At 36.6% G+C, this 23,858-nt stretch overlaps 1 long non-coding RNA gene across 2 annotated transcripts in view; it reads left to right on the top strand.

The window, feature by feature from the left end:
* The window catches only part of LOC150096833 (uncharacterized), a 157,542-nt gene that overhangs the window by 117,098 nt on the left and 16,586 nt on the right, over positions 1–23,858 (top strand). Inside the window, exon 3 of one of the 2 annotated variants that reach the window (XR_016549846.1) lies at positions 18,857–19,060. This is a non-coding gene — a long non-coding RNA (uncharacterized LOC150096833). Of the gene's footprint in view, positions 1–18,856; positions 19,316–23,858 lie in introns of those variants that run through there. The other variant, XR_016549845.1, reaches the window with a different exon arrangement.

Raw genomic sequence — 23,858 nt, forward strand, 5'->3', positions numbered from 1 at the left:
CCCCTTGGGCGACGAGTTTTTGAGTTCGCTCTCTTAAGGTTTTTGCCTTAAGGGAGCACTTTGAGTCTCCAGGAAGTTGTTCTCCGGCACGGCCCGCTGAGGGCTTTGTCGGTGAATTATTTTCCTCGGAATTTGAGCGGTTCTGCTCAGTGGTCGGGGAGCCCGTCACTGAGTGGAACCAACGCTGAGATTAGGACGGTCTTTCGCTCACTATGGAGTGGCCTAGAGATCGTCCGTATTTTTGAGATTTCACCTTTACTTACATAGTCGGTCGATTGGTTCATTAATGCCCTTGGGGGTGATGGATAGCAACGCAAAGCTGTACCAATGAAGTTTAACTGAGGTTCGGCTGTTGCTGTTACCCCCTTGGGCGATGGGTTTTTGAGTTCGCTCTCTTAAGGTTTTTGCCTTAAGGGAGCACTTTGAGTCTCCGGGGAAGGTGTTCTCCGGCATGGCCCGCTGAGGGGCTTTGTCGGTGAATTATTTTCCTCGGAATATGAGCGGTTCTGCTCGGTACTCGAGTTTCACTGAGTAGAACCAACGCTGAGATTTGAACGGTCTTTCGCCCACGAATGAGTGTCCTAGAGATCGTCCGATATTTTTGAGATTGAACCTTTACTTACATAGTCGATTGGTTCATTAATGCCCTTGGGGATGGCAACAATGCAATGCTGTACCAATGAAGTTTAACTGAGGTTCGGCTGTTGCTGTTACCCTCTTGGGCGATGAGTTTTTGAGTTCGCTCTCTTAAGGTTTTTGCCTTAAGGGAGCACTTTGAGTCTCCGGGGAAAGTGTTCTCCGGCACGGCCCGCTGAGGGGCTTTGTCGGTGAATTATTTTCTTCGGAATTTGAGTGGTTCTGCTCAGTGGTCGGGGAGCCCGTCACTGAGTGGAACCAACGCTGAGATTAGGACGGTCTTTCGCCCACGAAGGAGTGGCCTAGAGATCGTCCGTATTTTTGAGATTTCACCTTTACTTACATAGTCGGTGATTGATTCATTCAATCCAACACCCTTGGAGGGTAATGGATGGCAATGCTGTAGCCAATGAAGTTCTAACTGAGGCTCGGCTATTGCTGTTACTCTCCTGCCATGATCAGAGCTTTAATAGCTCAATAACACCTTATCCCTACACTGTCCTCTACAGATAACGGGGAAGATGAAAAGCATTTTTGCTTCGCCCCTTTAAGCCAGTCCTTATAAGGACTATAAGGAATGATTCCGATAGAAATAAATGATCCGAGATTGATTGATTGGAACAATCGACCGTGAGATGCGGTGATTGATTCATTCAATCCAATACCCTTGGAGAGTAATGGATGGCAATGCTGTAGCCAATGAAGTTCTAACTGAGGCTCGGCTATTGCTGTTACCCTCCTGCCATGATCAGAGCTTTAATTGCTCAATAACACCTTATCCCTACTCTGTCCTCTACAGATAACGGGGTATATGAAAAGCATTCTTGCTTCGCCCCTTTAAGCCAGTCCTTATAAGGATAAGGAATGATTCCGATTGGTACACTTGATGATATCAGTTTGTATAGCAAACTATATAATGCCAATTATTTTCTATTCGAAAATAATTGTTCGAAGTTTTGCATGCATATTATTTATTCTAAGTAAATTGAATTTTATAAAAGAATTATTCGAAGTGCTGCATATTATTTATGATTATCACCCTTAAAGGTGACAATTTTAGCCTTGATTTATTTCCATTAACAGTGACAATCATAAAGAATCTACAAAAAAAAAAAAAAACGATTATTTTAGGGATTGAAATAAATATACAGCTGAACGTAGTCAACATCCCTTTTACATTTTTTTATTTTATTTTTTTTAAGCTAAACACAATTCTGACTTCATATTTCTGGCTGAATAAGTTTTTCATTTTCTCAATGATCTCATAGATTTTATATTGAGGTGCTTTTTTGTGACAATCTTTCAAGCGAAACACCATCGCATCGATGACGTCATCGCTAACTAGATGAACACTTGGAGAGCCAGCGAACAAAGATGTTAGATTAAGGAAGGGACGAGGGGTAGGGAAGAGAAGTTAGGGCGATAGCAATGAAAACAGGCGTGTTGAAATAATCTCTTCGCGAAGTTGGTAATTGAATTGGGTTGCTTAGAAAGCTGAATTCACAACATGTCCACAAGACGCATTGAGATGGACATCACAGCCATGTGGTCAGTTAGGTGGCAAAATTGCAGTTGTTTTTCTAACCACTGAGAATTTTATCCCCTGTATAAGACCGTATTAAAGTAAGAAAATCCAGAAATTTATCTTTATTGCTTGCAACTGTTTTTTCATTATTATTATTTCTTAGATAAAAAGAACTTCTACAAAGAAATTGATACCAATAAAAATAGAATTTAGGAATTAATATAAATTTTATTCCAACAGATGGCACTGTATTCTATATATATATATATATATATATATATATATATATATATATAGAATATTCATCAAAGCTTGATTTGCTTCCTCAGTCTTAAGAAAAGGCTGGTTATATTCCAATAATTCGGGCCCTACCCAAGGGCCTATGAGTTGTGGAAATACTTTCTGAAAATGAAAGCTGTGCCGAACAAAGCGGCCTTTTGCAGCTGCCCAATTTTTAATCCATCTAACTCGAGTGCTTCTAGATGTTTTTTCAATGTTTTAGGGATGGCGCCTAAAGCACCTATTATTACGGGAACAACTTTTGTTTTCTTTTGCCAGATTCGTTCAACTTCGATTTGCAAATCGCGATATTTTGTAATTTTTTCATTTTCTTTGTCGTCAATCCGACTATCTCCCGGTACTGATATTTCGATAAACGTAACACCCTTGTTTTCACTTTTTTCAACCACTGTGATATCGGGTGTGTTACATTCCAAGCTTTTGTCAGTCTGGATTTTGAAATCCCAGAGTATTTTAGCTTTTTCATTCTCAACCACTTTCTGTATATATATCGAGTATATATATATATATATATATACAGAAGACTATCAGTGAGCCCTGCAGCACTCCTGCCAGGATATTGCATCTGGTTGATAGAGTTTCATTTATTTTCACTTGCATGTATCTGTCTTTGAGGTCAAAATCAGCTAACGGCTTTTTATTCCCGTATACGGGAGTAGGCGAGGCCATTTAGCCCTATCTAACTTTTGGAGACTGAGTGGGCAGCTCACTTTCCACTGGTACCCAATCAGAGATAGATGGCCCAAGGCTATCACTAATTAAGCGGTACACAGTGAAGAGAGACGGCTCAAATGTGCCGCCATCTCATGGTCCCTAACCCTAACACAATATATTTAATGTCTGAAATAATATGGGTTCTACGGTCGATTTTCTTGAGTTTACGGGACGAAAAACCCGAGTTTCCCGGAGTTGCCCGTGCCAGAGATCGACTAACTCGGGAACCGTTCGAAAAAAAGCTTAGAAAAATTTCCTCTAGTTGCCGACTAGATTCGAAACCAAGTCTTTCTTCGTGCGGCCAAGCACCGTGGTATGCAAAGGCCACATTCACTGAGCTACACAGGCTTGTCTTTGAGGTATGTGTCAATTATTTTTACTAGATTAATTGGTATTTTGGTACAGGTTCCAGTTGAAACATTTTGTGATATATTCGACCAGTCGATGTAGTTGTTGTTCAGTGCTATGGTTTTTTTCTGAATCCGAACTACTCGTCCGGAATAATTCCTAACTTATCCGTTGCTGTCCGAAGCCGTGTAAGCAGCGCCGTCGAGAGGGGGGTAACGTCTGAAACTTTTGTCACGGGCCTGGCATCGAAAAGGGCCCGACCGTCGGGCCCCAACATGTCACATAACTGTGTTTATAATGCATGGTTTTAATTCTCGTAATAATACAACGAAGATAAAGAATAATGGCATATCGAGAATGTTACTGTGTTTTGTTTTAGATGACTGACGGCTATGCTCTTTAGCTCGCCATGAGTGTCCGGAAGACACTGATTCTCTCTGCACAGATCACTGCAGTTATTGCGGGTGATGACGTCATAGGCATTCGTGCAAGGTTGTAGCAGTCGGCTGCGCTAGTTGCACTCACAGTAATGTTCCCTGCCAGAACGCTTCATTCTTGTTAGTATTTTGATAGATGAAGGTTTTGTGATTGTTTGTAAAGTGTGCAACTATATAGTGTAGGCCGTGCGCTAAAAAAATAAAAATAAGTATTCTTATTAATTTTATTTTTTTATTATTAAAATTATATTTTTAATGATAAAAATTTGACCAACAGAATTGTATCATCATAAATCTAGAAATCAAAAACGAAAGGAGAAAACGAATCGTGAGAAGGCAAAAGAAGATTTAAAAAACAAGCATTTACTACTGAAATATTTGATGATGGAAGAACACCAAGATAGTGAAAAAGTGATGTATTTTTTTAAGTGGGGGTCTCGAACACAGACTTGTCACGGGCCCGAAAATTTCTCTCGGTGGCCCTACTTGTAAGGATGACTTTTTCCGCTACCTTTCCAAGGCTGGATAGAAGACTGATAGGTTTGTAGCTTTTGGGGAGTTCAGAGGTCTTTCCAATCTTTTTGATTGGCATGATATCCGCTGTCTTCCAAGTTATGGGAATATGCTTGAATCTGACGATGGCATTGATTATGTTGATTAGATGCGCAATGGCTTTTCTGTGGAGTAGTTTGATTATTCTGTTTGTGATTCCATCTGGACCTGGAGCCTTGTTGTTGTTCAAATGGGTTATGCTATTTATAACTTCTGCTGGAGAAGCAGGTGTGATAGGTTCTGAGTTATCCTTTTGTTGTCTTAAGACCAGCTTGACTCGGCGGTAAATCTTGTAGGTAAGATTGATGTTCAGATTTTCATAAGAGGGTTTACGTTGAGTTTCCAAGCTGTCAACTAGAGCTTCTGCTTTGTCTTTGTCAGTGTGGGCTACTCCCTTCTTGGTCTGATTTGGTGGTATAAGTTGCCTTTTAGTGCGAAGGGTTATCAAGATTTTCCAGATGGAGTTGTCCTCTGGGTTTAGGTTCATCAGTTTGGTTTACCAATCTTGGTTTCGATGTTTTTGCAGAGCTTCACGGACTTGTCTATTTAGATTATTCAGAGTTCTTTTATCTTGTGGGACTCTTGTATTATGGTACCACTTTCTGGCTTTGATTTTTAATCTGATTGGATCTATGATTTCCTCGGGGATCCGACTGAGTGGGTGAAAAACTGTAGTTTGGGTGACTGACTTTATTGCTTTTTTTGATTTGACTGATTAGGTTGTTTATGGCTAAGTCTATCTCCTTCTCTTTATTGCGAATAACAGGGGATGGGCTGAAGTGCTCTGGGAGAATTCTAGAGAGTTTGTCCCAAGGTATAAATGAGTCTGGTGGAGTGAGTTGTTCGAGCGTACCGAGCTTAAGCAGGATGGGGTTGTGGTCAGAAGACAGTTCATATAGTGTTTCCCGCTGAACTGGTATCTAATATTTCTGAGGATGACTATGTCAAGTACATCTGAGCTTCCAGCTGGGCTGTGATGAGTGGGCTCTGTAGGTCCAGCTATAACTATTGAGATTTGGGTTGAGTAGTGGTATAGAATACGACCTTTGTCATTGATTGTGGAGCTGAAACAAATAAAGTCTCCAGCCATAATAAAGGAGTCAGTAGAGCCGAGAATGGAATCGAAATCAGCTGCCAACAGTGGGATGCCGGGTGGGTTTTTGGTTTATGGGTTGGTCAGGACGTTGTGGCTTAAATAATTTTGATGTATACGGCTGTGCCTCCTCTACTGGCGGTAAGTCTGTCTGTTTTATACATCGTAAATCCCCGTAATTTTGGGCTATTAGCTGGCCTAAGGTGCGTTTCTTTGACATGACGGGTAGAGCGAGTTAGTTTGGTTTGAGATTTTTATGAATTGTATAGTGCTGTGAGTATGGATTGGGTTTCTAGATAAAATCTCTTTCTGGAAGATAATGAGGAGCTTGCTTTGCTGAATTCCTGCAGCATGGTGGCAAGAGATGCAGTTAGAATTGATGTTAAGTTGGAGCTTGCTTGCTCATGTGATGAAGGAATCTGAGTTCGAGCCGCCTCTTCATATGTCTCGTTCATGGATGAAGATCACGTATCTTCCTGTGCTGCTGAAGTTGAGGTGTTTCGAACAGGAGGGCAAACTGCTTGGTTGCTTATGGTGTCATTACATGGAGGAGCAGGGGGTTCCCTCTTGCTGATCCACGATGTTTTGGGTGGGAAAGGCACTCCTTGTAATTCGTGGGGTGAGATCCTCTATAATTGGCGCAACAAACAGGTGTAGTACGGCTGTAGCACAGCCGTACTACAGGAGTTGGTGCAGGAGCTGTTCTGGTGTCCTCCACTACATTTTAGACATCTGTAGGCTGCTCTCCACAAATTTCGGGCATGCCCAAATTTTTGGCATCTATGGTACTGGCCTGCCAACGCCCTTTTCCTTAAAGGCTCAGTACTAATTTTGAGCATGCAGATATCTGTCACTTCGTATATCCTTATCTGGGTGCTGCTGATTTCTACTAGTACTGAAGGCACTTTTGTCCTTTAGTCAGATCTCAGATTTCTGCTAACTTTCATTGGAATAAGTGCTTGACTGATGAGGTCAGCAGTGATCTCATCTGTTGTGATGCACTCGGAAATCCCTCTGTGGACCACTTTTCGATTTTTCTTGCTTGCTAGTGCAAAGGTGTGGAAGGGCAATTTGGCATTCTCCAGCATTTTTGTCATTTTGCGATAATCTGAGACAGTAGCAGGATGAATCTTAACTCCCTCATCTGTGTTTCTGGCCCTGGAGAAGTTGATGTTTTGTTCACCAAGGGTCATCGAAACTGAAGTCCACTTTTCTTTGTCTCGGAGAATCACTGGTGGGACTTTTTCTTTTTTGACTTCTGAAGCTTGTGGTGTTAGATCTTCTTCCATAAGATCTTCAGAGGTCGTTCTTCTTTTGGTTGCCTGTGCATCCTGGGAGTCGATCTGTCGATGTTTCTTGGGCGATGGGACCGTTGTGAATTCGCCCTCTGTATCCTCATCCTCTCCTTCTTGATCATTGGCCTGGGCGTATATGTTTATAAATCTCGGGAATTCTGTATCAAACCTTTTTAATATCTTCTTGAACAGGTCTAGCAACTGCTCTTTGCTAAAGGCTTGAACAATATCGTCCGTGATGTCCATAATTGGATAAAAAGCGCCTTGGTAGATATACCTCTTATTCAGTTATGCCTTTTGGCATGGAGGCTTATAGCCTACTATTAAGTCCTGTAGACTCACTCCGAAGTCTACTAGCTAAGTATAGCAAGTTTGTAATGCCGTAATAAAAGGGGAAAGCAGTGTCAAGAACTCACTTGGCCACAGAGTGAAAACCTACCACCCTAAAATACCATAAATCTACCACTGGTCCTCGTTTCGGGTGGGACCTACACGACCATCAGACCTCATGCATTTTTCATGCAGAGGGGGGAGACAGTAGTAATCATACTGTGTCAGCATCAGTGCAATGTGAGGATCCTGAAAAACCTTGTATGAAATCTAATCAGGCTCAGTCTAAAATAATACGTCTGTTCTCGTTCCAAAGCAAAATACGACCCATAAAAATAAATAGTTGATATATATATATATATATATATATCAACTATACTGACATAAAGGGTGAAGTAAAAGCTTTTCATATTCCCGGCTATCTTGAGAGAAACTGTGAGTGGAGAAAGTTTATGAGCTAATTGCTTGCCCTGAGTGGGCTAGGAGATTAGTCCTCAGTGTTGAAGTTTAGGATCGCTTTAGGTCTTTTATGTTTGAAATAATCCATTGCGTCATAATCTGCAGCCAGTTTGATCAGTTTGTTAGGGTGCACAGATGCTTTTGAGAAGAATTTGATTGCTATAGTCTGTGTGAAAGTGTAAATATAGGGGGACATTTGTGTCCCGATATGGCTGGACAGTTCGGATGAACCACGGGGCGCCCAGGATCATTCTGAGACATTTATTCTGGATACATTGTAATTTGAGAATATTAGTATTTGAAGTATTACTCCAGGCTGGTGAAGCGTAGATGAGTATTGGACGAACCATCAGTTTGTACAGTATATGAGAAGTTTGCTTCTGGTGCTCAGCTTACGGTTTCTGTTAATTAGCGGGTAGAGCTGGGCTATGGTTTTTGATGTGTTTGCACAGAGAGTCTTGATATGGTAGCTGAAAGTCAGTTTTCTGTCCAATATCACACCAAGATATTTAATTTCAGTTTTCCACGAAATTTTAGTGTTGAAAAGGAGAATATCTTCTTTAGGAAGCGCTGATCTTCTAGAGAATAGGACGGCTATGCTCTTCAGGGGATTCACTTGGAGTCGCCATTTGGAGAAATATTGTTCGATTAGCAGTAGGTTTTCTTGCAGTTTCTTGATGGCTAGGTGAGGCTTTAAAGATCTGACCAATATCGCTGTATCATCAGCATATAGTGCTTTATTTGAAGATAATCGGTTGTGCGGTATATCATATATCATACAAGTATAAGGAGAATAGGATTGCTGCTAGTAAGGATCCTTGTGGAACTCCAGCCAAGATGAGTTTTGTGTTGAGACTACCCCACACATCCTGACTTGCATGCGCCTATCGTAGAGGTATGCCTTTATAAGATGAATGATTCCGATTGGTACACTTGATGATATCAGTTTGTATAGCAAACCATAATGCCAAACCTTGTCAAATGCACTGGCTATGTCAAGGAAAACAGCCCCAGTGCATTGACGTCAGTTAAATCTCATGATGTGTTCCACTAATCAGTGTATTTGTTGCGTGGTGCTATGTGATTGTCGGAAGCCAAACTGCTCCTCAGGCAGGATATTTAGTCGGAGTACTGAATCTTGGAGTCTGGTAAGAATTAACTTCTCGGCAGTTTTGCCGAGATTTGAGATGAGGCTGATTGGTCTGTAATTTTGAGGCAATCTGGGATCTTTTCCAGATTTATGGATCGGTATTATGTCCGCCAGTTTCCAGTAGGAAGGGAAATGTTTGTAGTGAAGGATGGAGTTAATTATATTTGTCAGATGGACAATACCTCTACCTGGTAGAAGTTTTATTACTTTGTTAGAGATACCATCGGGTCCTGGAGCCTTTTTGTTCTTGAACTTCTTAATAATAGCATATATTTCAGCAGGTGAGGTGGGTGCAATTTAAGTGGAATATGTGAGAGCAGAATTGAGTGAATACCTGACTTTGTTTTTCAAGATGATTTGCTATTGCTTCAGCTTTATCAGCATCAGTGTGGATTTGACCTGAATCTGTTTGGAAGGGGGGGTATTTCTGTTTTTAATCTTTCGGATGAGATTCCATATGGAATGTTTATCAGTAGAGATGGAGGTCGGTTTTTCTTCCCAGAGTTGAGTTCTATGGGCTGCGAGGGCATCTCTCACTGCAGAGTTGAACCTGTTCAAGATCCGTTTGTATTGCGGCACCCTAGTGTTGTGGTATCTTTTTCTTGCCTTATTTTTTTCTCTAATCAGATTCATATCTTCTGGCAAGTGGTTGGATTTGCGGGTAGTTGCACGGGTAGTAACTGCTGCACAGGCTGCTTTAATCTGTTCTGTTAGATTTTTAACAGCCGTTTCAATTTCCTCTTTTGATTTAATGATGGGAACAGGAACAATGTATTTTAGAAGTACTGTGGAGAGCCTTGCCCAAGGAATGAATGAGTGAGGGAGGGGAGATAATTTTTCAAGGTTTCCCAATTTTAACCGTATTGGGTTATGGTCTGATGACAGATCGTTAATCGTCATTAAATTGTATTGGAGTCTGATGTGCTGCAATATGGCTATATCCAACACATCAGACCGACCATAAGTTTTGTGATGGATGGGGTAAGCGGGACCTATTACATGAAGGTTGTTGAAACCAGCATAGCTTTATAGTATCTGTCTCCATTTTTGTTGGTGGAACGGCTATTCCAGGTTGAATTCTTGGCATTTAAATTATCTGCGACAACTCTCTGGTATCGAATAAGGCATTCAAATCCGAGAACAGTAATGATTTTTGTGGAGGATGATATGCTGCGAAGATTTTTAATTTGCCGACAGAACTCGTGAGAATCTCAATGCCAGTGACCTCGAGGTTAGTGGTAGGAGGGATGTTTATGGAGTGATGAGAGATGAAATTTTTAATGAAAATCCCCGTGCCTCCTCCCTTGTGGGATAGTCTATTAGCTCTGTACAGTTGGTATCCACAAATTTTTGGGGTTGTCTGAAGGACTTAGGTGCATCTCATTTAGTAAAAGAACATCTGGCTGATGTCTTTGGACGAAATTTTGAAGTTCTAAAATCTTACTCCTCAGGCCGTTCGCATTCCACGCAATGATCTCTAGAGATTCTGGTTTTAATTTGTTACTGTTCATTAGTGAGCGCTGAAAAAATGGCTTGTGTGTCCTTTAGAAATCTGTTAGTAGAACTTTGTGAAGGGTTCGCTCTGCTAAAATCCAACAGCATATTTGCGAGAGAAGAGGTAATGATAGGCTGTCAGATTTGTGTGTGGTGTTGTCTGTTCACAGGATGACTTTTGGACGAGTTACATCCGCATATGTCCTAGATTGTTGTTGAGGAGTTACTCTTTTGGGAACCTCTGGCTTCGTCTGAAGGGCGTCTGACTTTTATATTGAACTTCAGGAAATTGTGAAGTAATCTCTAACATAGGTGTGCTGAGTGAGGAAGAAAATGTTTCTGCTTCTGATTTTCTATTTCTTTGGATTGTGAGCGCATCCTTTGTAATTGGCAGTGTGAGGACCGCCACAATTGACACATTTAGCCGGGGTACATTTTGGTTTAGTGCATGTATTTGTTGGGTGGGCGACCCCACATTTTAGACATCTGAATTCAGCCCTGCACATCTTCTGGGCATGGCCAAATCTTTGACATCTGTGGCACTGCCCTGTTGAAGCTCTTTTTCTTAGTGGTTCTATAGTAATTTTTAGTCCACAGATGGATGTCAGAGTATATATGTGCTTATAAGCTTGACTGATCTCAATTAGAACCAGTGGCAGTCTTGTCTTTTTTTGGTTATTCTACTGACCTTAACGGGTGGTAGGTCTTGGTGGTGTAGATCCGCAACCACTTCTTCTATGGATACATCTTTAGAGACACCTCTGATTACTACCTTGAGGTTTCTTTCTGATTCTAGTGAAAAGGTGTGATACTGTATACCTTTAGCATCCAATTCACCAATCAGCCTTCGATAATCCATCACTGAGTAGGGCTGTATTTTAATACCTTCTGTGACATTCTTTGCTTGACAGTATGAAATCTTTAAATTGGACATCGTTGTCCTTAGGGACATCCATTTTTTCATTTTTTCTTCTGTCTCAGAATAATCGGAGGTATCTTTTCCCTTGAGGAGGTAGGAGAGTCCGGGTCAGGACCGTCTTCTTCCATTTGATCAGCTTTGGCTGGTTCAGAGACTGCAGTTTTGCGAGCGCGAACCTCCCGATAATCGCTGTGATCTGCAATGGAATTGTCATCAGCGGTTGTTTCTGTTACGCTGGTGCTCTCTTGATGGATACTGGGAAGAAGTTCAGAGAGTTGAGGGTCATCTGAATCAATCTCTTTTATTTGATGAATTACGATCTGGCCATTTAGTGTGCAGTAGATTGCCTACATGCTTGAAGATAGCCAGAAGTTCTTTGAAATTTAGTTCTTCATATGGTACCTCCATGATTGGCCCCAAAGTCTGTTCTGTGGGACAGGACATGCCTTGCCCTTGTCACGATAGCAAATAGACATTAACTACTATATATATATATATATATATATATATATATATAGTAGTTAATTGCTTGCTACCATAAACAGACACTTTATTTTTCCATATTGGTTTATCTAGGTAAGTCAATTGAAATTACAAGGGCGTTACGCTAGGCCTACTGCCTCTAGTATCGCCATTGTTTCTTATTTTGTAATCATAAGCAACTGTCTGTTTGCTATCGTGACAATATATATATATATATATATATGTGTGTGTGTGTGTGTGTGTGTGTGTGTGTGTGTGTGTGTGTGTGGTGTGTGTGTGTGTGTGAGAGAGAGTTTTTTCATATTTGAATATATATAATATTAATATATATATATATATATATATATATATATAAAAACCTCATGTATATATATATATATATACATGAGGTTTTTTCATATTTGAATACTGTCTTAAAGGGGCGAAGCAAGAATGCTTTTCATCTTCCCCATTATCTGTATAGGACAGTGTAGGGATAAGGTGTTATTGAGCTATTAAAGCTCTGATCATGGCAAGAGGGTAACAGCAATAGCCGAGCCTCAGTTAGAACTTCATCGGCTACAGCATTGCCATCCATTACCCTCCAAGGGTATTAATCACCGCATCTCACGGTCGATCATTTTCTTTTCACCTACCAACTCCAAATAAAAAATATATAAATAAATAAATTATATATAATTTATTTATTTATATTTATATTTTATTTGGACTTGGTAGTCTTCCCTGTACTTACCCACATCCCTTCTTTGAAAATTCTAAATGTTTAGCAACCTGCCAAAACGAAATCCATGATTACTTCCCACCAGAATAAACATTACGGTTAACCTTTGCTTATGATTTGATATATATTCAAATATTATATATAAATATCGTAGGTGTAGTTTTACAGTTCGTCTGTCTGGGAGAAATTAATAATAAAATATAAATATAATTTTAAAAATGGAAAACATATTTTAATAACTTGCATAAAATAATAAAAAAAATTAAAATAACCTAATAAAAAATAATCAGATATAATTCCTTGATTAAAATGACGCTCTGTTTGCCATGTGCTACTTGTTTTTTATTCACAACTGAATCCTATCGCCCACTTTTGCTTAGTAAAAGTGAAATCTTTTTACCAGACAAGATTCATTATTGTATTACTAATTTGGAAACTTTCTTTGGACACCAAACCGACATTTTAACTGCTGTAGTTTTTAGTTTTAGTTACTTTATCTTAAACTAATCTCTCTCTTTTTTTTTTTTTTTTCATATGGCACACGGATTTTGTTTATTTCAACTAAGCAGAAGACTGGCGCACGTGCTTGCCAAAAGACTGAAAAGTAGATTAATATTAATAAGAATAATAATAAAAAAAATACTTACTGGAGTACAGATAACTTTCTGATGACCTTATTTACAAATATTATATATTAAGAGGAAGACGTAACTTAAATCATATATTTTCGTTAAAATTTTGCAATGAAAGTACACCAGTGGAAAAAAAAAAAAATAACAAGTTTATAAAATAGCAGAAAATAAAATTATTATTAATTCGTTAAAGGTAAAAGACGCGATATATATATATATATATATATATATATATATATGTTTAAAAATAAACTGAACAGATTTTATACTGACATTCAAGATGAATTATGAAATGTTTGGAAACTTTAATGAACCGTGTTTTTTTTTTTTAAGTCCTTATTTGATTGTGTGATTTAACACCGTAAGATCACCACCTAATTTGCATATTAATTAAAATACACACTCTCCTTCCCTGGGGCTGTCTTTTATCAAGGATATATACGCGAATATTAAACATATTTTTGTTTTCAAATAGACATTTATTTTAGATACGTTGTATTAGTTCGGTAATCAGTAGCTATTTATAAAATTCATTAACTTTATTATACCAGAGAATTCTCAAAATAACTTCAGAATTTCTAGAATTTCACACAAATGCTTTAAGTTGCTTTTCGTTTTTCTTTGAACACACTTTCATTCTTTGATTTTGGTGATTTAAGCAAACTAGAATAAGCGGGTGATTTGCATATTAATTAGAATTGCCAGTAATCACGCAGACAAGGCATTTTTTTTTTGAAAAATATTCTTTTATTTCAATCTTCAAAATATGCAGCGGAATTTTAAGTAATTAAATACCAATGATCATGAAGTCCATCAGAGTTCGAGAAACAATATGGTGTTATGAGATAAAAGAGAATAAAGATGTATTTCAACTTCTTAGAGTTAAGCCTTTTTGTAATTAACATAATTCTTCAAAACATATTATTTCTGATCAACGGTGCAAGGCAGGATTCATGGGTGTGCGAACTGTGCGGTGGCACAGGGCCCCGCAAAGCTCAAAAAATTGAAAAAATAAAATCAATTAATTTTTTTTAAATTATCATATAAATTAATATTGTAATTATTATATAAAAATATTATTGTATAGAAAATTTTATGTATATAATTTTACAACTAACTATTGTTGTTATAGTTAGCGAAATAAGATCGTAGCGCTAGAGCGGTAGTATTTGAAACTACTCTAAGATATATAACAATATCGTACAACATAGTGTTAAATAGGGGTAAAAGTGCATTTTAAAACAGGTGTTTTTAATAATTTTAAGGAGTTTTTTTATTTTAGTTTTTGATTTTATGAACAAGTAAGTATATCAACGTACTGTCATGGCAATTTTTTTATATGACATTATTTGCAAAACATCTTTAAAAATATATTTTGCAAACTGATTTTTGGTTAACCGACATCAGAATTTTTCTTCAATAGCAGTTTTCAATCTATATTAGATTTATTTATTTTCTAATATTATCTATTGTAGATATATTTTATTTATCTGGTAAGTAATTTTGTTTTAATTTATTAACTTATTTTATAATTAAAATTATCGTATTTAATTCTAGAGTATGACTAGTCGTGAGAGAGATTATTATGGAAGAAAATACCCAAGTGGGCATGAAAAACAAAAGCGAAAACAAGAAAAAGAAGCGGCTGAGGAACGTCAAAGAAATTCACTGTTTAAATTTATGAAGTTGAACTCATCTATTTGTTCAGATATATCAGTTGATAACGGGAGTTCTGAAATAACTACAAACGGTTTTTCGGCTTCAACATTAATTAATAATGAGAGTTCTGAAATACTTAAAGGAAGCGGAGAACATGACGCGTTTGGTCAAACAATGAGTATCGAAGATCCTAAAACTGAGACACCAGAGGAAGGTGAACTGTGTACTATTGATGATCCAGCAACATGGCCCAAAATTTTGAACAACGCGACACTAACACAAATTGTACAACGTGGTCCACCGTCTCCTTCGACTGAAAATGATTTTCCAAAAGATGACAACAAGAGGTGTTTTTCCACAGCTCACTATGTTAGGGCAATTGCAAACGGAGAGAAGCAAAACAGAAGATGGCTTGTATATTCAAACTCTTCCAACTCTATTTTTTTGCTTTTGTTGCAAATTATTTTCTTCTGATGATAATTTTTTTTTTATCTAATAATGGCTTTTCTGACTGGCGACATGTAAGTGAAAGATTAAAATCGCACGAACGAAATCCAGTGCACATGAAATGCATGTATTCATGGACACAAATGGAATGTAATTTAAAAAATCACAATACAATTGATCAGGCAAATCAAAATGTCATAAAATTTGAAGCAGAACGGTTAAGAAATGTTTTAAGACGAATAGTAGCAGCAATTATTTATTTATCCGAACATAATTTAGCTTTTAGAGGTAATTTTGATACTTTGTACACAGCCCATAATGGTAATTTTTTTGGAATCATAGAATTAATTGCAGAATTTGATCCACTTTTGAAAGATCATTTAATGCGATGTTCGGGAAAAAAAAATTCGTGTCTATCACCCATTGTGCAAAATGAATTAATTGTTGATATGGGAACCAAAATTCAACAAAATATTGTAAATATGATACGACAGGCGAAGTACTATTCAATAATTCTCGATTGTACTCCTGATGTTAGTCATCAGGAGCAAATTTCCGTAATTTTTTGATTTTTACATATATTTGAAGCAGATATTGAAATTCGTGAACACTTTTTGAAGTTTTTAACAACTAATAACTACTGGTACAGGTATATATGAAAATATAAAAGCACTTTTGAATAAATTAAATCTTAAATTGTCAGATTGTAGAAGCAAGGGTATGGTAACGGAGCGAATATGAAAGGAGTATATAATGGAGTCCGTGCTTACATTTTAAATAAAAACGAAAAGGCATTTTATACTCCTTGCGCCTGTCATAATTTAAATTTGATTTTAGGGGATATAGCAAAAATCATCTATTATAGCAATAAATTTTTTAATGTTATACAAAAAATATATACATTATTTGCTGCCTCAACTTCACGTTGGGACATATTAAAGCAATTTGTTAAACAATTAACTCCAAAACCGTTATGTGATACAAGATGGGAATGTAGAATAGAATCAGTTAGAACTGTGCGTTTTCAAATTCCAGAATTTTTAAATGCATTAAAAGAATTATTTAAAACTGCATCAGATAATACTATCAAAGTAGAAGTGGTTTCAATATATGAACAAATAGATTCATTTGAGTTTATACTAAGCCTTGTAATTTGGTATGAGCTTTTGTTAAAAGTTAATTTAGTAAGTAAAGTATTATAAAATGCAAAAATTCCCGTAGCAACTAAGCATATTAAAGCGTTAGTGCAGTACTTTGAAGAGCAGAGAATATCAGGATTTGAAAGCTGTTTTGAATTGCTAAAGAACTGTTAAATCTATTAGAAATATATATTAAATTTAAAGAAAGTCGAGTACGTCGAGGAAAAGTATTTTTTGATTATGAAACACCTGATGAATCGCACATAGGTGATAACAAAGATAATTTTAGGATAAATTTCTATTTTTGTTATTTTAGATACCGCTCTACAATCTGTCAAAAAAAGATTTGAATTGTATGAAATTCACCAAAAATCATTTGGATTTCTTTATGATATGAAATTAATAAGAAAAATGATAGAAAATGAACTTTAATTTAATTAAAATTTTGCTGCAAACAGCTGTATCAATAATTAAATGCAGATATTGATGAATCTGAATTTTACAATGAATTAATTATTTTTAGAAATATTGTTCCAGAAGATGTACCCATTAATATTTTAAAATTCATAATTGCAAATAATTTGTCGGATATTTATCCAAATATTACTACAACATTTAAAATATTATTGACCAGTCCAGTTACGGTCGCATCAGCAGAAAGGTCATTTTAGAAATTAAAATGAATAAAAACCTATTTGTGATCCTCTATGTCTCAAGAACGTTTGTCGTCACTGGCAATAATATCTATAGAGCATTAAAATGCAAAAAATTAGAATTTTGATAGCGTTATAAATTATTTTATTGATAAGCGCATTAGGTTAAATAAAATTTAATATATTAAGATTTCTTTTCAATCTTATAAGTTGTTATACATATATTTCATTCTTTATAGTAAAAATGGACATTTTTTTTCATATTTTTATATTATTATTTATATTATTAAATAAATCATTGTTCTGGCGTATTTATATGATAATGTGTACTTACATAAACAAATAATATATCATGTACATACAAACACATTTATTTTTGAACTAATTTTTTCCCCTTCACTTAAATTAATGCTAAAGAGTATACTTTTTTATTTATGTGCATAAATATTTTTCATATTTGATTTGATTTAATTAATTAATTAACAAGATATTCTTCCATTTAAAATTTCCATAAATGTTGCTAACTTTCATGGGCTCCGCTTTTCCATTTCGCACAGGGCCCCGCAAATGTAGTAGAAACGGCTCTGCTTGAACGGTGTTAAATGTTTCAAGCATTTCAGATTACAAGGGAGGTCATAATTCATTCCTATAGGACCTTTTGCACGCGTAGCTAATTCTTAGGTTTTAAATTAGCGAAGCCTTTCACTACCGGACTTTCTTCAACTGTTACAAGGCAACAGAATCCGGTTGTTGGTGTGTCGTCCCGACCTTCTCTTTCTATAGTATCAAGGTCATAATGGCGACACGTGCGCCTTTGGCGTAATCAGTTTGGTAATTTAATCGTTGGGGTCGTGGTGTGTGTTGGGGGGGGGGGGTTACTGAGTAACTCCGAATATGCTTGTCATGCAAGTCGTGAATACTTAGGATTGGGAGATTGTTTTCGTTGCCTGAGTCATCCGACCTCTAATCCAACGCTGGCGCGCGCTAGTGAGTTTGGGTGTTCGTGTGGCGTGAGAGAAAGAGCGAGAAAGACAGAAGAGTAAGAGTGGGACCACAATGAATTATTACCCTCATTTATCGATTTGTAACAATTTGCTTTCCTGTTACTATTTAGGAGCGAAGGAAGGTGACTGCATGGACATGGACAGAACAAAGGCAAATGGAGAAATATTGACACACACATAGAGAGAGAGAGAGAGAGAGAGAGAGGTGATTCATGGTCGTTATACAGTAGAGGATATTCTCCTTCTCAATGCTGTTAATGCCCATTAGACTATCCTCTTTGCTCGTTTAGGGGGGGGGGGATAGACAGTTCAAATTACGATGAATAGAGAGAGAGAGAGAGTAAATACATGAAGGTTGAATTCCACTGAATATTAAGAATAAATCAGTCAGAAAATTATGAATTTATATGTGGTTGAAAATTAGCACAAGAACATTTGACTAAGAGTGGGGAGATACGTTTATTGAATTCTTATGAATTGATATACTGTAGTTTCTTTTTTTTTCTTTCTTTTTTTTTTTTTTTTTTTTTTTTTTTTTTTACGTGACACGTCTAAGGTGCGCAGGTACTACTGGTCGAAACACTCCACTCTTCTACAGAAAACATACTTTCTCCACTACTTAATCCTACACATAATCCCAAGAAATTATATACTTGGTTTTAAATTTTTTGGTTTAAAATTTGGTTTTAAATAATTTCTTTGTATCTTTAACGTGTAATAAACCCAAGGTAAACACTTTCTATACACAATTTTATCTACCGCCTGCCACTACGAATATTTCTTCTGTAAATTGCGCGTGTTCTCTTGGCCGATTCTTCTGTATGCTTGATGAAAAACTCAAGTTTTTTTTTTTTTTTTTTTTTCAGAAAAAGTCTGCTACTTTAGCATGAGATCGACTACTTAGCTTCAGTTGACAAACGCCTATATCAAGATCCTTCGTCTCACGAAGTGAATCGAACAAAGGTATTTTCCAATCAAAGGCCCGTTGTTCTCCTAGATGTGCTGCGGAGGCTCTTAGTTTTTTCAATAGAAGAAATCTCATCTTGTCTAAAGATATAAATATTGTGACGGTAAGATTTGAAAGGAGATTTTTGACATCATTAAGCGAACACTATAGGAATTAGTTGGCAGTGAGAGTGAGTTTAGTGTGTAGGGGAGAATAGCCAAAGTATCGATCTTGGGTTAAGAATGCATGACTGCACTATAGGAAGGACAGAGGAAGTAGAAATCATAAGAGAGCCGCTTTGCTAGGAAAAATTTCAATATTAGATTTTTTGGAATATTGTAATAATTATAAAAATTGCCAAAAAAGAAGAAGCAGATGAACTAGCTGACCCAAAGTTCACCGAAGCAAGCAAACCGTAAATATTAATTGAATTAGTATTATTTATTTATTATTAATATTTTTGTTTGTTCCCAGATGCATATAAGATTTAAAATTTGGGAAACCCACTTTAAATAGTGAATTCTGAAATGTGTAGGTGATACTAAGGAAGAGTCACGTCGTTTTTAGGGCTTTTGTAGTATAATAAGAAACAAAATGGGAGTTTTGGGATGCTCAAGTAAACTCCCATCGTTAATAATTAATTATGTTTGCCAGTGCTATCATCCTTCACTCCGTTTTGCATGTATACGCCAAAACTAAGTTCTCAGTTTTGAATAAATACTTGTATTACGAATAGTGTGGCTCGTGGCTTGATATCGTGGGGATGCTGCAACTTTCGAAATATACATACATACTGTAAGTACACGTGTTTGGATAAAATATCAAAATTATAGAAAAAAATTAAAAAAAATTAAACATGAAAAAATATTGTTTATTATCGATAAAATTATGCAGTTTTGTATAATTCAAAATTACTTAAAAGTCAATTAATTAACAAGTCAATTAATTTACAGTAATCATGCATGTCGGGTCTCCTGTAGAATACTCGATGTTCAGTTTCAAGTTTTTTGTTGTCGATCATGGAATATGCTTCAGTGGTCAATTTTATTTCTTCTGTAGGCAATTTATTCTTAAAATTAGCTAATTTATCCTTGTTAAATAATTTAGTAGCTACTAAATGTTTAGTGAAAGAATACCTTGCGTTTCTGAGGTCATAATTCTCAACAAGCCCAATAATGTTCTAAAATAAAAACTATAACAAATGTTATGTCTAATTAAGTTAAGGGGATAGTAAATCCCTCATTATTTCAAAGCCGGATACGAAACTCGGAGATCGAAATCTAAGAGTTTCATGCCGAAGAACTATCGGCGAGTCCGAGCGTAAGTCAACATTAGGTGGTACAACACTATGGAAACTCGTGTCAAAGGTGGAGCAAGTTCCCTCACTATCCTTGATATTTTCTCATAATGCAAAACACAGCTCCTAGGAGATGTATTACTGTTTTACATTATGAGGAGAGGTCACTACCCAGACCGGTTTCGACCTTTATTGAGGTCTCATCAGTGAGTAGGTGGACCTGGATAATACCAAGGTTTAAGTGAACCGAACTTGCATATACCCCTACTAACGAATTGCCAGACCGGCGTACCCATATATTATTATTACTAGATAAAGAGCCAAGAGGCTATTTTTCCGGCACGTAAAAAAAAATATTTTCTTATAATGTAAAACTTTCTCATAATGTAAAAAATGTAACTTTGGTTCACTTAAACCTTGGTATTATCCAGTTCTACCTACTCACTGATGAGACCTCAATAAAGGTCGAAACCGGTCTGGGTAGTGACCTCTCCTCATAATGTAAAACAGTAATACATCTCCTCCGAGCTGCGTTTTACATTATGAGAAAATATTAAGGATAGTGACGGAGCTTGCTCCACCTTTGCTCCGAGTTGCCCTAGTGTTGTATCACCCAGGTGTTGACTTACGCTTGGACTCGCCGATAGTTCTTCGGTATGAAACTCTTAGATTTCGATTTCCGAGTTTCGTATCCGACTTTAAAATAATGAGGGATTTATTATCCCCTTAACTTAATTTACGCCGCCGGAAAAATAGCCTCTTGGCTCTTTATCGTAGTAAATGTTATGTCTTTAATTGTAATGTCCAAATATTTAAAGAGACGGAGTAAACACGATAAGCACTACGAACACTCTACTACTGGCGCAAACTGCATATAAACAACAGTGGAACTGCGCGACGGACAGTGCCACATTACGCTAATAGCTCGCATCTCACTATGACGTGCATATGCTTGTGCGCGTAGCAAATACTAGCAATATGACACTGTGATAAACACAGTGCTGCTAGCGTCCTTTTCCCTCCTAAGTGCTACAAGATGGATTTTCATTATTTTTTATACAAAATAAGAGAATTGTATAGGATTGCTGATAATAAAATTAAATATTACAAGCAAATATAAATAAATTAATAAATATATTTATATATCGAGAAAAAATGAGGGTGCTATAGTTCCTTAGTGCCTATGCACGAGCCGCCCCGGATTACGAATAAAGATACACTGGCGATCAGTATTTAATCGTGTCTGATCATCATCACTTAAAAATTTGCAAATATTTATATCTTTAAAAACCTTAGAGTCTCTATCACATCTTGTAAGGGCTACAACTCAAGCCGGAGATGCGTTATTCTTATTATTCTAATTCCACACACACACACAAAAAAGTTTTTAAGCGTATTGCGCATTAGTAACATAGGTTAACTAAGGTTCATTGCTATTTTATTATTTTTGTCGTATTATTTGTTTATTTATTTATGCATAATTCAGAAGCCATTCTGCGGAGACTAAACTTTGAGCTCCCTCACCTGGCCGCTAGTAAGTGAGAGATATTGGTGTCACATAGGGCGATGAAATTCATCTCCCATCTGAAGACGTTCATAAATATCCATGGCGAGATCGTAACTTGCGTCCTGTCAGCTGAAGAGCGGGTATGCCACCTACTCGACCAATTAGGTCGGTATTAGCCCATGGTTCGTATTCAATCAGTGCACGCACGCACGCACGCACGCGCGCGCGCGCGCACACACACACACACACACACACACACACACACACACACACACACACACACACACACACACACACACACACACACACACACACACACACACACACACACACACACACGTGCTATAGACAGTGAAGATAATAACAACAGGCAGATTAGCTGAAGGGTTTTGCTGATTTTAATATTTCTACGATATCTATCCATCCAAATATCAATAGAACCATATTCTGTTATATCCCTCGAGATTTTATGAATAGCAACAATAAAAAAAAAATTTTAAATTCCCCTGTCCCGAATTTACGTCACTAAGCCCGTCAAACGACATGCAAACCCGAGCGGTGCATTTTCATGGCAACGAGAACGGTGTTCTAGTTATTAGTGTCGGCATCCAACTGTTACAAAAGTGCACCGAGATTTGCGTGGGTCAGAAATCCATTTAGAGTCGAAATTGTTATCGTACAAGATGGTACCCGTACGGAATGTATGGCTTTAGTCGCGAGCTGTCGCTGTTTACTGTGACAGTTTGTCCCTTAGTGATTGCACACGGTAGATGCAACGCGGACATAAAGAAGGTGTTCTTTGTGACGTAAATTTCAAGACCGTTACTATGGAAACTTTGCTGAGTGAAACATCCTGTGGAAGGAAGACGTTATTCAGACTACATATCCTGGCTAAGGAAGGATTTTTTTGCACTTTCTTAATCTTTTGTTGGACCTTTTGAGAGCTTGAGCGGAAACAAGATTTTATAGACGCCTTCTTCTCCTTCTTCTTTTGCTTCTACAGATGCTTTTGTGTGAGAGAAATTCAGTTGTGTTGTACCGTGGCTTTCCCAGATATCTTCAAGAAAGCTTCTTTAAATTTCTACGATCTTTTTTCAGGTATTAAAGGGCTTTTATGTAGCAAATGATAATACTCGGGAGTAACAGACGCATACAGCAAATATGAATGTTTTTTGTTTTTAATTTTTAAAAATTTTTTATTTTAATGAAACTAAAAAAAAATCTCTTCGATATTTTCTACTTTGATATGAATTTCGAACTAAAGTGAAAGTAAAATTTATTAAAAACAAACACTAACAGCAATGGAAGAAGAAGAATATGAACGAAAATTCAAGGAAGCAGTGGAAAACGAAGAGGGCATACGAAGAGAGAAAAGGAGGAATTTAGGAAAGGAAACAATATAGTATAGAGGAATGCAGTATAAAAGAAACATTAAAAAATAAACAAGAAGAAAAAGAAAATACACTTAACGCTTAGTTACCGAAGACTAACTAGAACTAAGAGAAAGAAGGGACGAAAATCAAGAGTATTTCAAAAACCGAGAGAATAATAGTTGCATTACTAAGAGGCACATATGCCATGGCACATGCATGTGTCATGTTTCCTCTAACTGTACGTTCTTTGGTCAGTTTGGCTGTTTTTGGAGAAAAAGTGGTCTTCATAGAAGAAAACCACTGCAATAATACTTTAGTATTGGTTAAGAAAGATCTGGATAAAGTGTCTCGCACTTTTCCGAATCCAAATCTTTCCCAACAAGCGATGCGTCTTCCAACTGTGTGATGTTAGCATTTTATAAAATAATATTATTTTGGAAAATAATAATAATAAATGGCTCAGTCTATATTTCAGATAATGAGAAAGGTTCAACGTATATTTCAGTTAACAAAGAAAAGTTCAATGCATATTTCAGATAAAATGAATTATTTGTTAAAAAAAAAAAAAGGGGTCCTAAGTATGAAAGCAAAAATTAACGATTTCAAAAAATATAAAGACATAAACCATTAAGTACACGAAGAGAATAGAATAAAATAAATAAATAAATAAAATATTTATTTATTTTATTCAAAATAAATAAAAATTTATTTATTTTATCCAAAATAAATAAATAAAACGGAAAAA

Source organism: Typopeltis vanoorti, chromosome 18 (assembly GCF_054136105.1).
Source record: "Typopeltis vanoorti isolate ZY-2024b chromosome 18, IOZ_Tvanoo_1.0, whole genome shotgun sequence".
Lineage (NCBI taxonomy): Eukaryota > Metazoa > Arthropoda > Arachnida > Uropygi > Thelyphonidae > Typopeltis > Typopeltis vanoorti.